Here is a 16,306-nt window from a genome sequence, read left to right as displayed (position 1 = left end):
ATAAGCTTTTAAATAAAACCTTTTTTTAACCCGGCTAATATAAAAATAAGATAATTTTAATTACGATTTAAAACTAATTTTTAATACGCTTTTTAGCGTTTTTATAATTATAAAAGGCAAATATATAACCGATTATATAAGGATTTTTAGCTTAAAAAATTAATTAATAATTTTCGAAAAATAAAAAAAAGGAATATTTATAAAATAATATAATTATAATTATTATTAAAACAGCGCTTATAACGGTTTTTATTTTTAACGGTATAATATAGCTTATTAAAACGGCCTTTTATAACGCTTTTTAAATAACGAAAATAAAGCTTTTAAAATTCGCTAATAACACGCTTAAAAAGCTTTTTAAATAAAAAAAAAATTAAAAGCGCTTTTTAAAAAAATCGGCTTTTTTATATTATAATAAAAGCGATTTTAAGCTAAAGCTAAAAGTTTATTACGGCAAAATTAATAAAAAAATTCGGGGATAAAAATGTTATTTTTGGTATAAATTAGGAAATTATCGGTTTTAATAGATTTAAAAACCCGAAATCAATAATAAAAGCGGCGGTTAAAATAAAAAGGGTTTTTAAGCTTATTAAAGCTAATAGCTTAAAATTTGCGAACCCGATTAATTTTACGATTTCGGTTAGCCTGCTTAATAAAAGAAAAATAACGGTTAAAAAGCTTATTAATATTAATAAAAAATTCGTTAAAACCTTTAAAATTAAAAACGCTAATTAAATTAATATTAGCTATAAAAATATTTCGAAAAGCACTAAATAGCTTTTTTTAAAAAAATTAGCCTTAAATTTAAAATTAATTTTAAATTCGGGATTAAAATTGCTAAATTTAAGGTTAATTTCGAAATTAGGTTTTAATTCGAAAAAAAGAATTCGAAAAATCGATAAAAATTACGCCCGGTATATTTTACGCTTATATTTATTTCGCTAAAGCTTATTAAGCTCGGGGATTTAAATTAAGCGGGAATTTATAAATAAAAAAAATTGTAAAATTTTTAAAATAATAAAATTAAAAAGGAATAAAAATAAAACTAATAAGTAATAGCTTATTAAAAAAAATTAAATTTAAAAAATAAAAGCTATTAAAAAAAAGCTTTATTATTATTATTTCGGCTAATTTTAGCTTTAGCGAGCTTAAAGGTAATTTAGGAACGACGATTAGCAATTTTACGCTTAATAAAACGGTAAAATTAATTATTAAGACGGCGAAAAATAATTAAAAATAAGCGGACGGAGCTTTTAAAGCTTTTATTACGCTTAAAAGGGGAGCGTTTATTTTTAAACATTATAACAGCAAATTTTAAAAATTTAATAACGATAATAAGCTTAAAAAAAAAGGAGTTTAAAGTTAATAAAGCTTAAAAAGCTAAATTAAATAAATCCGGAAAGATTTAAAAAGGTGGATATATAATAAAAAAAAATAAAGCTTAATATATAAAAGGGAAGTTTTTTTTTTATAAAAAGGAAAAATTTATAATTAAGATTTATTAATTAGAAAATTATTTACTAATTTTAAAGCAAAAAATAAATTAATAACGGATTTTTACGGATTAGGAAATCTAAAATCGGACGGAATAAATAATAGTTATTAATTTTAAAAAGGTAGTTATTAATTTTAAGATTAATTGCTTTTTAAAGAATTAGTTATAAGATTATTTAAAGCCGAAAAAAAAAGCTTATAAAGCTTAAAAAAATAGGATAAACGGACGTTAATAAAAATTAAGTTTTTAATTAAATAATTATTTAATCGCCTAAAAAGAAATTAAAAACTAAAATTAAATATTAAAAACTAAAAATATATATCCTAAATATATAATTTTTAAGCTTTTTTAGGACGCTAAATTAGCTTAAAGGGTATATAACGGGATATTTATTTTATATATTTATAGTTTTTAAAGGGATTTTTAAATTAGATTAATTAAGCTTTATAAAAGCTTTTAAATAAGTATATAAATACGATTTACCCTTTATTTTATTTATATAAAATTAAACTATTTTTAATTATTTATTTATGCTTATATACCGCTCTTATTAAGTGATATCGAAACCCCCAGATTATAAGCTCCTCTGATTGTTATAATAAAAATTATAAAACGCGAATTTATTAATTAATTTAAAAAAAAGCGAATTTTATAAAAAAATTATTTTTATAAAATACGTAATATCCCCCGAAAAAATTAAAATAAAACTATTTAAAATTATAATAATAAAAAATTAGTTTATTTTAATTTCGGTAATAAAAATTAAATCCTTTTTAAAATTTATAAATTTTTACCGAATATTTATTTAAGGATTCGGAAATATCGCTGTATTATTTACGTATTTAATAAAAAAAGATATATTTTTCGATTAAATACCTAAAATATAAAAAGCCTTCGAAGCGGTTAAAAAACGAATTACGGATAAACCCGTAATACGTATAATAAATTTAAAACGGGAATTTAAAATCGAAATAAATGCCTTAAGTTATATTATAAGCGGATAATTTATATAAAAAACGATAACGGGAAATTATATCCGATTAAATTTTATAGCAAAAAATTTATAAAATATTGCACAAATATTAATACAGCATCGTATAGTGCATAAAATTAGCTTTATAACGCATATTATATCGTTATAACAGCTATAAAACCTATCGAAATATCGTTAAATAACGATATATAGGAAATTAGTAAAACTTACCCTATACTAACCTATAGTCAGTATAATACCATTTATAGCCATTATTTATAATGCTATATAATCAATAAATTATTATAATTAACTATTATAGCCACTATAGCCACTAAAACCCACTAGAATTTAGTGGAACGTTCCACTAAATTAAGCCCTACTAAGTATAGCTAATATACCTTGCTATAATAGTCCTAAAGTTATAAAATAACCTATATTATAAAAATTTATAAATTTCGATAGTTTTTTCGATTATAAATTAACCTTATTATTAATTAATTTAATTATAAATCTAATTTATTAATAATATATTCTAAAATATTTTTATTAGTTAATTTTATAAATATAAAAAGTAGTTATTTTTTCGTAATTAGTTATTTTTTCCTTAAATTTTAATAAATTAGTTATATAGCCCTATAACTATTCCTACGGCCTAATTCTACAAATTATATAAACGCTTCCCTATGCCTAAATTTATAATTTACTAATTATACCTTAAAATAGGTTATAAGCCCGGTCCGATATAATATCGATTATATTAGGAACCGGATTTTATATCGAAAATTATAGCCGCTTTTTTAAACGAGTTAATTTAACGTAAATTTTGGAATTCCGTTATAATAGCCGATCTTTTATAGGCCTATATATAAGCTTATATAAACCGTAACTATATCGAAAATTATAATTAAATGGCTAATTATAGTAATTTTACCCGTTATAGCCATATAACGGCTATAAAATCATTTATAACTAATTTTTATTATAATAGCCGATTTATTATAGCATTTTATAACCCCTGCTATATTATATTATAATATTTAGATCCCTTTATATATTTTATTAATAAAATAAAAAAATTAATTTTTTTATATTTATTTTTTTAACGATTTTTTTACCGTTTTTAACGATAATTATACCGTTATAACGGTAAATATTCGGTAAAATAAATAATTTTATCCGTATTATTACCGGATACTAAATGCCGGAAAAATAGAAATTCTCCGGATCCGGAAATTGGAATACGTAGAAATCTACGTTATAGTTATATTTTAAATTGCTAAAAATTAATCGGTTTTTTAAAATTACCGATATATATAACGGTATAACCGATATTTAAAAAGCCTAAATATTATTTTTAATTCGTTAAAATTTAATAATAAAACCGTTAAATTTAATATTTAATAAAATAAATTTATATAAAGCTTTATCGATTTTATAATTAGCTTATTAAGGCACCGGACCTATATTACGTTAATAATTATATTTCGAATTCTATATTATAAAATTCGAAAATTATAATTTATTAAACGAATTTATATTTATTTTTAAAAAATATATTTTAAAGCTTTTAAGCGTTAAGGCTAAAATCGATAATATCGATTAAAAAACGATTTTTATTATAGCCTTTTAATTAGCTTACCTTATATAGGCTAACCGTTAACGTAATATTTTATAATTTATAAATCTATTTATTTTCGAAAGGTTAATTACGGATATTTTAAATAAAAACCGATAAAATCCGGATACGGCTATAGGAAATTCTTATTATACGGATAATAAAAAATCCCGGTTCCCCTGATCTAATTAGAATTAACGGGGAACCCAAAGCGGAAATAAAAAAAATTTAAATAAATCGAATAAAGGGAAAAAATCGAATAATTCGAATAATTTTAATAATTCGAATAATTCGAATAAGTCGAATAATTTAAATTCGACTATATTTATTACGAACTAAAAATTTAAAAAACGGGGAAATTTACCCCGTAACGAAAATTTAGATAAAAACGAATTATTTTATACTTTTTCGAATATTTCGAATAATTTAAAAAAAAAATTAACTACCTTCTTTAAAGATTAATAGTTATATAATACGGGTTTTTTAAAGCATATATCGAATAATAAGAATTTATTCGATAATTTTATTATAAAATCGGATTTTTTACCGATTATTATAAATAATAAAAAAATATTTTTAAAAGGAATTAGAAATATTACGCTTTTTTTCGAAATTAACCGGAAAATACGTAAAATAACGTTATTAAATATATTTTATATATTAGAATTTCCGCTAAATATTATATCCGGCTAATTATATTATTAAAAAAACGGTATTATAAGCGGGAATAAATTATATAATTTTAAAAATAGGCTTTTTGCTATATTAAATTAAAAAAAACGTAAATTTTTTTTATATTTAGCTAATAAATTAAAATTTAATATAGCATATTTAATTATAAATTTATTAAAAATAATAAAAAAAGCCCGTATAATCGGTTTAAATTACTTAAAACCGAATTCGGATATAAAATTTAACGAAATTACGGATTTCGAGGAAATCGAATTAATTTCTAATTATTCGAATTTTTTTATAGTTATAAAAAAATAATATAAACGATTTAGCTATTTTAATTACAATATTTTAGCTAAAATAGCTAAAATAATTATAAGGATTTTTAAAAAAGAATTAAAAAAGGAGGATTTAAATTGCGAATTTTATATTTTAGGAAAATTTACCTAAAATTAGCCCCGTACGAATCCGAATAAAACTAATAAATCGTTATATTATATTTATATCGATACGGTTTATATTACTTTTTTTAGTTATTCCGGTTATAAATATATAATTAATTTTACGGATAATAAAACCGGATTTCGGGAAATTAAATTTTTTAAAAAAAAATCCGATATATTCGATATCGTAATAAATAAAATCGAATATTATAAAACTTAATTCGGAAAATATCCGAATATTATTTATATAAATAACGGTAAAAAGTTTTCCTTAATTAAATTAGAAAATTATTTAACCGAAAAAAAGATTATTTTCGAATTTATAATTTTTTATATATTAAAATAAAACGGTATAGCCGAACGTATAAACCGGATTATTATCGAAAAAACTAAAACGGTTTTTATCGATTTATAACTTCCGAAAAATTTTTAGAAATTTATTATAAAAATAATAATTTATTTAATAAATTTTACTATTATAATATCCGGTTTATTTACCTTTTATTAGGAATTTTACGATTATTTTTAGCTAAAATAAAATAATAAGCCTAATTTATCCTAAATTTATATATTAAAAATACCGGTTTTAGTTTATAAACCGAAAAAAATCCGTAAAAATTCCGATAAATTTAGAATTATTACCGAAAACGGGAAAATAATTAAATATAACGGTAATAAAATTTATTATATATATTTTCCCGATCGACCGTATAAATTATAAATTATACGGATTTTTTATATTCGATTATTATTTAAAAATTGAAAAAAAGGGAAAAATTACCGGATTCGGAATTACCGGATTAAAAAATAATACCGGATAAAAATTCTACCGACGGTAAATTTATTTAATTATAAATCTCGGAAACGGTAAATTTATAAAATTTACTAAATTTAACTTTTAGAAACGATTAAATTTTTCGATTTATTACGAATAAATTTATAATTAACGATCGACCGGATTTATCCGGAAACGAATTTAATATAAATAATAAATTTAATATAAATTCCGAATTTATAAATATTAATAATATTTTTTCGATTATTCCGAATAAATCGAATATTAAGGTAATTTTTCTAAAATTTACGGATTCCGAACGAGATAAATTCGTTAAATATAACGAATTATTTGCTAATATTTTATATTATTTAATTATCGAAAATTTAGGCTATATAAAACCGAAAATAATAAAATAAGCATTAAAAAGCTTTAAAAAAATAAATTTAGGTTATATACGCTAAATTACGGTAATTAATTTAAAAAAGGATTTTTTAAGCTATCGATTAAAATAAAGTTTAAAAAGCCGGTAAAATCCTATTATCCGTAAAATAAGTATTTAAAAAAAAACCGATAAAAACGGAAATATCGATAAATATAAAGCTAAACTAATTATATATAAATTCGAATAACGATATAAAATCGATTATTTCGAAATATTCGCTATAAAAATAAAATTTATTATTTAAAGGCTTTTATTAGCTTTAATAGCTTATTACGATTAAAAAATCAAATAAATCGATATAATCGGTGCCTTTTTAAATAGGGAATTATATAAAAAAGTATATATTACCTTTATAAACGGATTATCCGAATTTTTTTTCGAAAACCCGGAATTAAATAATTTCGGTTAAAAAAACGACGATTCTTAGGTAATCTAGCTTAAAAAGGCTTTATACGGTTTTAAATAAAATTTACGCTAATAATAAATTATGCTAAAAAATAGCCTAAAAAAGCTTAAATTTAATTTATTTATTTTAAACGAATTAGCTTATTATAATAAAAAATCTAATATTTTTATTATAATTTACGTAAATAATTTCCTAATTTTTAGCTTTAATTTACGTAAAATTAATTAATTAAAATAGGATATTTCGAAAAAACTCGAAATAAAAGATTTAGGATTAGTTTTTTATTATTTTAGTATATAAATTAAAAAAAATCGAGAAAATAAAATAATTCGTATAAATTAGGCAATTTACCTTAAAAAATTATTAGAAATTAACGGATTTTCCGATATAAAACCGGCTAATATACTATTTAGCCTTAAATTCCTAAAATCGTTATATATGGTAAAAAAAAATAACGAAAAACCAGTTTTAAAAGAATTTATTTACTTATATTAATATTTATTAAATAAATTAATATATATTATAATTTAAATTAGGCCCGATTTAATTTACCCTATAGTATATTTAGCTAAATATATATAGAACCTATCGAAAACTACGATAAAAAGGGTAAAAAGGGTATTTAATTATTTAAAATCTTATTATTATTTTAGAATTATTTTTAACGGGAAAATAAAATCCGGATTAATAAGTTATTTTAATATTAATTTTGCTAATAATTACAAAACCCGTAAATTAATATCCGGTTATTTATTTACGTTAAATAACGGGCCGATAAATTAAAAATCGAAACGGTAATTTACGATTTTTTTATTAACTACCGAAGCCAAATTTAACGGGCTAAAGCAGGCTACCCGTAAAATAATATAATTAAAAAATCTTTTTACGGAAATCGGAATTAATATAAATACCGTATTAATTAAAAAAAAATAATATAAAGGCTATAAATTTAATATATAATCCGGAATATTATTAATATATTAAATATACGGCTATACGGTATTTTTATATACGGTAAAAGGTTAAAAATAAAAATATTTAAATCGAATATATTTTAATTAACGATATATTAATAAACGGCTTTATAAAGCTATTTCCTAAAAATAAATTTTAGAAATTTATTAAATTATTAAATTTAACCGATATTATTTAATAAAAGGAATATTATACGGATATTAATATAATATCGTATAATATATAAAATTAGCTTTATAACGCATATTATATCGTTATAATAGCTATAAAATTTATCGAAATATTATTAAATAACGATATATAGGAAATTAATAAAATTTACCCTATATTAACCTATAATTAATATAGCACTATTTATAACCATTATTTATAATATTATATAATTAATAAGTTATTATAATTAATTATTATAGCCACTATAGCTACTAAAATTTATTAGAATCTAATAAAACGTTCCATTAAATTAAGCCTTATTAAATATAGCTAATACACCTGGCTATAATAGTTTTAAGGTTATAAGGTAACTTATATTATAAAAATCTATAAATTTTAATAATTTTTTCGATTATAAATCAACCTTATTATTAATTAATTTAATTATAAATCTAATTTATTAATAATATATTTTAAAATATTTTTATTAGTTAATTTTATAAATATAAAAGGTAGTTATTCCTTTATAATTAGTTATTTTTTTAAGCTTTAATAAATTAGTTATATAGCCCTATAACTATTTTTATGGCCTGATTTTACGAATTATATAAACGCTTCCCTGTGCCTAAGTTTATAATCCACTAATTATACCTTAGAATATAAAAAGATAATTAAATTATTAAATTTATAATAAAGAATTTATAATTATTATCGAAGTATTTTAAAAATAAAAATATTATTTTAGCGGAATTAAATATTAAATTAAAATTTATACCGATTATAAAAATTTAGCCTTATTTATTATTAATAAAAAATTTAATAAATAATAAATTAAATAGGCAGAACTTTTAATAAATTTTAATTTTAAAATTATTTATTATAAAAAATTAAAAAACGGAAAAACTAACGCTTTTAGCCGAAAACTAAATTATTTTAAAAAAATACTAAAAAAACTAATATTATCCTTTTAACAAATAACAAAAAAGATTTAATATTAATTATAATTTTATACGTAATTATAAAAATTAGCAATAATAATAATTAAATTAAAAAAATAATTAACGATAACGGTATATTCGATATATATATTAATAAAATTAAAATTAAAAATATATTATTCGATTAAATAATTAAGGATTATTACGAATTATTTATTAAAAAATATTAAGGAATATTTAAAATAATTAAATAAATTTAATAATATTTCGATTATTTATAGCTACGCAAATATATTAATAATATTATTAAAAAATATAATTTATATAATAAAGCAAAATTAGCATAATATAAATAATATAAAAAGTTTTAATTTATATTACCGCTAAATAAAATATAAAAATTTATTTTATTAAATTTTATTATAAAATTATCATTTTTAAAAAAACCTTTAATTAAAATTTTTTACGATAATATCCTAATATATACGGAATAATTTATAAAATACGCTTATTTTTTTTATATAAAAAAGCTAATAATATAAAAAAATTAATTTATACGTTCCTTCGAATAATAACTAATTAATACGGATTATTAAACGAAATTATTTTAAATCGAAATAAATTTTTTACGTCGAAATTTTGGAAATTATTTATTAATTAGCTAAAATACGATTATAAGCTTTTAATAGCTTTTTATTTATAAATTAACGGATAAATAAAATAAGCAAATTAAATATTCGAAAAATATTTTAAATGCTACGTTAATTACGAATAAAACGATTAAATTATATTATTGCTATTTATATAATTTATATATAATAATATAATATAAAAACCTACCGGAATATTATTATTTTACGCTAATTACGGGTACGAATCCGATATTATTAAAAAACTATTAAAAAATTTTATATTATACGCTATTTTACGCGTTAAATAATTTAAAAATTTATAAATAAAATTTTAAAAATTCTTTATCGCTATTTAATAAAAAATAAAATTTTAATACGATAAAAAGAAATTAAAGGATTAATTTTTTAAAAAAAGGATAAAATTTACCTTTTACGCAAAAATATTAAAATAAAACGATTAAGCGATAAATTCGATTTTAAAAAATTTCGAATATTAATTACCGATTTAAGCTATTAAAAATTATAAAAAATTATCAAACCTTTTATATTTTATTATTTAAATTAATATTAAAAAACGCTAAAGTCGACGAAATATTAAAAATAAAATTAAATAAGCAAAAATATATCGTTAAAAATTATTAATTATAAAAAAATTAAACGCAAATATTAATTTTATATTAAATAAATAAATTATTTATTTAAAAAAATATTTATAAATTTAGGAAATATATTAAAAATTATATTTTTTTTAATTAATATTTTTAGCTTCGATAAAAAAACCGAAATTTATAAAATTATTTTTAAAATTAAATGCTAATTAATTAAATTTATTAAAAATATTTAATAATTAAAAATCGCTTATTATAAAATAATTATAATTTTTAAAAATAAAAAAACCTTATTTTTTATTTAATTTTTTTATATTATAAATAAATATTTCGGAATTATAAACCTTTATTCGTATTTTAATTTTTCGAATCCGAAATAAATAATTAATAGCGGCCGCTAAAAAGAATTAAAATTTAGCTATTTTTTTATAAAATTTTAAAAAATCGTCGTTTACCTTTTTTTTTTTCGGTTTTTAATTCCCGCTATTAATTTAATATTTTCTAAAATATAAAAAATTATTAAAATATTATCGTATTTCCGAAAAAAAATGCGCGATATATTTTAAATAGCGAATCGATTTTTTATCCGCTATTCGGTAAAAATATTTATTTTTAAAATAAAGCGTATATAATATATTTATAATATAACCGTTTAATTTAATAAAATTAAAAAATTTAATTTATTTATAAATTTTTCGTTTTTCGTTATTTCCGATAAAAATTTTAATATAATAAATATATATTATAAATAAAGCAAAAAAACGATAAAAAAGGAAAATAAAATGTTTTAAGGTATAATTAATGGATTATATAATTTAGGCATAAGGAAGCGTTTTTTATAATTCGTAGAATTAAGCCGTAAAAGTAATTATAATAATCATTTATATTTATAAAAATATCTTCGCTAAATTCATAATTTTAAATTCACTAAAGTGATTTTTTAATATTTATTAATTTTAACGGGTCTTTTAACTCGACCTTTACTTTTAAATCGACTTATACTTTTAAATCGACTTATAACTTAATAAAGAGCAGACTTAGAATAAGGTAGAATACGACGACTTATTCGTAAAATATGAATTTTTAATCCTTAGCGCATTAATAAGCGGCACAGGCAAGGGTAACTAAACGCAATGCAATGACACAGTTGTTAGATGGTGGATTATGGTTCCTATACACTAGGGTGTGCTTGAGCACACGGATCAACCCCATAGTATTCAGATAAATATACGGGACCTCCCGGGGATTAGCCGGGGCCACCCAAATAAGCGTACACCTCGTTAAAACTAGAGGCGCAAAACATAAATTAATACATCACACAATTAACACCCATATCAGACCAGTTTAAACTCCAATAGGAAAGCACCACCTTGATCAATAATAGTTAGGTGCTTCGAAAGTTAATTTTGGGTCATCAAGGTTACATCCATCGGGACTTTTAATAAGATGCAACAGCCACGGCGGCTCGATTCGGCATCTCCACAGGCCCTTCTAATTCCGTGACTCCCTTTGTTCACCTACACAATAATATATCGCACAAGTTTTGACAGTCTCTCGCCACATACCGATAATGTGATGGACTAATCCGATACCGTTTATAATAATAGAAATACTGAATTGAAAAAAAGCATCTTATAATTAGTCATATGTATAAGTTTTAGCCCTGCACGAGGTAGATTTGGCTTGTGCTGGTGCAAGTTGTGCAGAGCAGGTGTCGTTAAGCTGTATGATTGCGCTTTTGAGAGGCCCTCGTTTGTACATGGCAGGGGGTTTACAGTATACGCCTGCGACCACAGTAGGAAAACTACTCCGGCTATCGCCGCCGAGAGTAGAGGATGAAGCAGAGGTCGATGTATTCGAAATTTATGTTAGTAATGGCTTGGTTTGGCAGGCGCTAGCAATAAAGGCTCGCTTAATTATTTTCTTATATCAACCGTCTAGTGGCGAATACCACGGCCACGAAGATCTAAGCAGGCAGGATATCTCTCAATATGATGAATGAGGATGTTTTGGATTCGGAAAGGTGATTAACTATTGATCAGGGCCGTGGCGGACTTGAACAAACTCGAAATGCCGGGTAGTATGTCGGAAAACCGGGAAAACATTATTACAGAGGCTGGGAAAGGAGTTCAAGGGCATGGGTTGGAGCCCTGCGGGTAGGGGCTTTGGTCAATGGAAACGCAGCAACCATTCATACATCTGCCGAAGGTGCTTTCTGCAATAAGCTGCATCTCCGGGCCATGAATCCAGCTCAGCTCCGCGGAAACGTTACAGCCGCAGGCGACTCCTGAACCATCGTCTATTCAACGAGCAATGGCGGAGGTAATAATGGCATGAAAGTACTGGTAGTGCTTTCTTTCGACCCCGCTACGAGAATGGCCGGGATGATTCGTGCAGGCAGTATGAAAGCGCAGAACATGAAGGATGACGCCAACAAACTCCATTAACAAAAGTTCGACCATGGGTCTAGATTACCATATCACGGTTATCATGATGTGCCTAATGTCACAGGTTCTGCGACCAGTCATATTGAGATTGTTCCGTGGTCGGACCAACAGACCCTACAGCGACCAGCCGTACGGACAGCTGATGAAGTACCTTGGGCCACAGTAGAGCAAGCCATGCATCACAATATTGCTGCCAAATATGATTTCAGTTATCTTCAAGGCACAACTTAAAAGGGGTTGAATAAACTTTTGGTTTGGAAGTCTCTAAATAATAATATTTATGCCTTATTTATGCCCATCACGACTCACCATAAGTGATTTTACTTACTTATGTCTCAGAAGCTTATTGGGGCACACGAGAACATGTAAAGCTGGAGGGAATCAGTGAACGAAATACAGCGACCCTGAGATACTGTACTTGTACAAGCGAGGATCGCACTAACTAGACGCAACGATAGCTCTCATGTTTGTTCCGAAATACAAAGAGCTCATACTCCCAATACGAACGAATAAACTCATAGGTGTACCCTGATCTCACGACCTTTGTCTTCGATCTTGATCATTTGTATGTCGAATGCTTCAAAGAGTCCCCTTCGAAAAGTTTGGACAGTTATTATATTCCTTCGATTCCCATGTGCTATCCTCCACAACTCCAGTTTCTGGCCAGGGTGGGCAAAATGAGTGACCGAGAACCTGAGATTGGTAGCTGGCATGACTGAAAGCTCCGCATGGGGCATTCAACTTTCCCAAGAGTTCTTGATGAGCAAACGACCGGACCATTTCGCATTTGCAGCATAATATGACACATACTCCAGGTTTATCGAAGAAACCCGATTGTATAGTTCGTCACGTTGACCTTATCGACGTCGTGGGGTGATCTCACTCTAGCTCGCTCTCGACGTTGCTGGTCGAGATACAACTATAACTTATACATAAATCCATCTGTCATCGGGCTAAAAACGATATAGCAATCACTAGGCAGCTTGATGTTTGGCACGACCACTATATAGAGAGAGTGGCAATTTATCGCAGTCTAAGCATAAGTTAGGGCGGGGAACTATAGGCTTAAGTTATTAGTTAGCCAAAAGAAATGCCGAAGTGATGGTTGAATATATTAGCATAGCTGAATAGGGCGCGGAAATCCTATATGTAAAGATCTCATACATGGAATTAGTATATACACGAGTGAGATGGGTGCAAGCAAATTTAAACTTCGTGTACTTGGCATAGTGGGACCGGTCAGCGGGAGGACCCGAGCAAATCGCACTACGAAAGTTTATTTTGGCCGGGGACCTCGGCCGGAAGTCCCGAGAAGATGCTACATCGTATGATCAGGGCTGGTTGGTCCATCAGTTGACTTATCTCTGTGTTTCTTGTCGATTCCCTTGGTCATCTACTGCTGTGCACTACCTATAGCGCACGCGATTGGGCAGGCTCTCGCTAATTATTTCCGAGGCACAGCTTGCAAAGAGTTTGAAGAGATTCTGCTCTAGAATTCAACGTTCTCCGTGCCCGATCTCTTGGCATGGAAATTGAGGTGGCCCGCCACTTTGCTATTGGTCGTGACTGTAATTCTATCCCATATGCATGCCTCTGATATACCGTCTTTAGCTTACTAATCGCGCAGTTCGTGCGTACCTATATTATGGTGGTTTTTAGTGGCCAAAAAGAATCTGCCGAGCTACCCACCTGGTTGAAACTCAATCAAGGTAAGGATTGCGCAAGTCTTGTGCTAGTAAGGAGGCGGGAACCTCCGTTACGAGTGTGGAGGAGGCGGGAACCTCCGTTACGAGTGTGGAGGAGGCGGGGAAAAGATGTTTGTTGACCCGATCGGATGCACGGATTAATGTTTAACGTAGCCATGAAGTCGTACTCAGCAGACTGGTCTGTTGGGCAGTTCTTTGGCTGTAAGAACACATTGCTCAGCTGTTCCCCCTTGCCGGTGTCCAGGAGGCCTCCCTGACTGCAGTACTCGAATGAGGGAGATCGAAGTTCCAGGAGCACAAATGGAATGCATATGGTTCTGGGGTATCACTGGGCCCTACATAGACCATCGAGGTACACACTATGAAAAGGCCATATGTTTGTCAGAGTGGTTCTACTTGAAGACCCTGCCAGTACTTAGGTTGAGGCTGACAGAAATGCTAGTTACTATGTAGTCTATCCTTTGCAGCTAGCAGAAGCTTTCCCGTAAGTTATAAAGGAAGAGCTTACGACAAACCCAACGAAGAATTGACAAGGCATTGAAAGTCTTGTGCATTAGTCAGAAACCGGCATCAATCTGGAAAGCAACGACAAATATATTACAATGCAGCCAAATTGACTAGCTCCGCAAGGGCGTTTCTTCAACAGTGGATCTTGGAGCTAGAGTCGCAACCCGCCGTTCTGACCGATATGCCAATGGATCGTTCTATCGGACCGAAAATACACCAATCGTCTTCAGGCTGCGCTAGACTCACAAAGAACGGGGACACCGGATGGTAACATAGCTTCGTTTTCTTAGGCAGGTCTAGAACATATGCCAACGTACACCTTGGAAGACAACCTAGTTGATAAAAACGCGAGTCATTGAAACAGGGAGGATGGTGCATATCGTAACTAATCGACAGGGTTACTATTCCTCAAATCCATGTCACTCAGAGTTGAGTAATGGATAACCTCTAGGAAGCGGTGGTCCAATTGAAGACCACAGTCTTTGCGGTCCATCTAGACACGTAAACTAACTTCGCCCAATACCGGGCACTATCGAATTCATTGGACTTACAAGTACAACTACATAGAGAAGTCATAAAATGAAAATTCAAAGAGCCCATAAGAAGTAAGTGAAGCATAGTGGCGGCAGCGCCTCCTCACCATCTAATTTCGCGTATCCCTTTAAACTCGGAAATCGGGTCGTTTTGGTACGTACCGCTAATCCCACCACATTTGGTATCGGCTGTACATATCTACACATTGCTTTTTGTACTTGGCAGTATTAACAGAGCAAATTACCGCGTTTTTTCGCGTGCAGTGACTCCTGCACTACCAATTTTCTTAATAGCTTTGTAAGCTGTGCTAGGATAACTGGCACCGCCTGCCAAGCCGATAGAATACAGCTTCTGGCGATATCACCATTTCCCTGGGTCCCAGTGGACCAGTCAATTAATCCCATTTTAACCTGGGCTTGACTATAACAACACACATCTTCAATACACAAAATCGGACTTCCAGTTAGTTAGGACTTACTAGTCAGCTGTTAAATTGATTTGTTAACCGACGCGTTGTGCCAGTTTGCAATACAATGCGCGACCTAAACTACATATAATCTAGTATGCCTTGGCGGTCAAATCTGTATTTTGACTGGTTCAATAAGTGGAAATTATGGTACGTACCAAAACGACCCGATTTCCGAGTTTAAAGGGATAGATGCCCAAACTTACATGCATTCCTTTAAGCTTGAGGCTTGGCAAGCCCCTGCAAACCCCTTGGCGAGTGACCACGTCGGCATCGACACGCACCGTGATAACGTTGACACAGGCGTTTACAGCTCAAGATCGGTGTCTTGTACATGTGGTAGAAGCCCTTGATCGGGTTGGAAAAGCCGTTGGCGGCGGATCGATTAGCATCAGTTAGTGGAGCCAAATCCCCACCACAGTCGTGGTAGAGCTTCAAGTCAATAAGATGGAAGGTTTGTAAGATCCCATAGGGCAGCTTTCTGATTATTTTCACTCTTGTGTTTTTTTTTTC

This window comes from Pestalotiopsis fici (assembly GCF_000516985.1).
Source record: "Pestalotiopsis fici W106-1 unplaced genomic scaffold PFICI_Scf_10, whole genome shotgun sequence".
NCBI classification, from domain to species: Eukaryota; Fungi; Ascomycota; class Sordariomycetes; order Amphisphaeriales; family Sporocadaceae; genus Pestalotiopsis; species Pestalotiopsis fici.
This window is presented reverse-complemented; position numbering follows the sequence as displayed.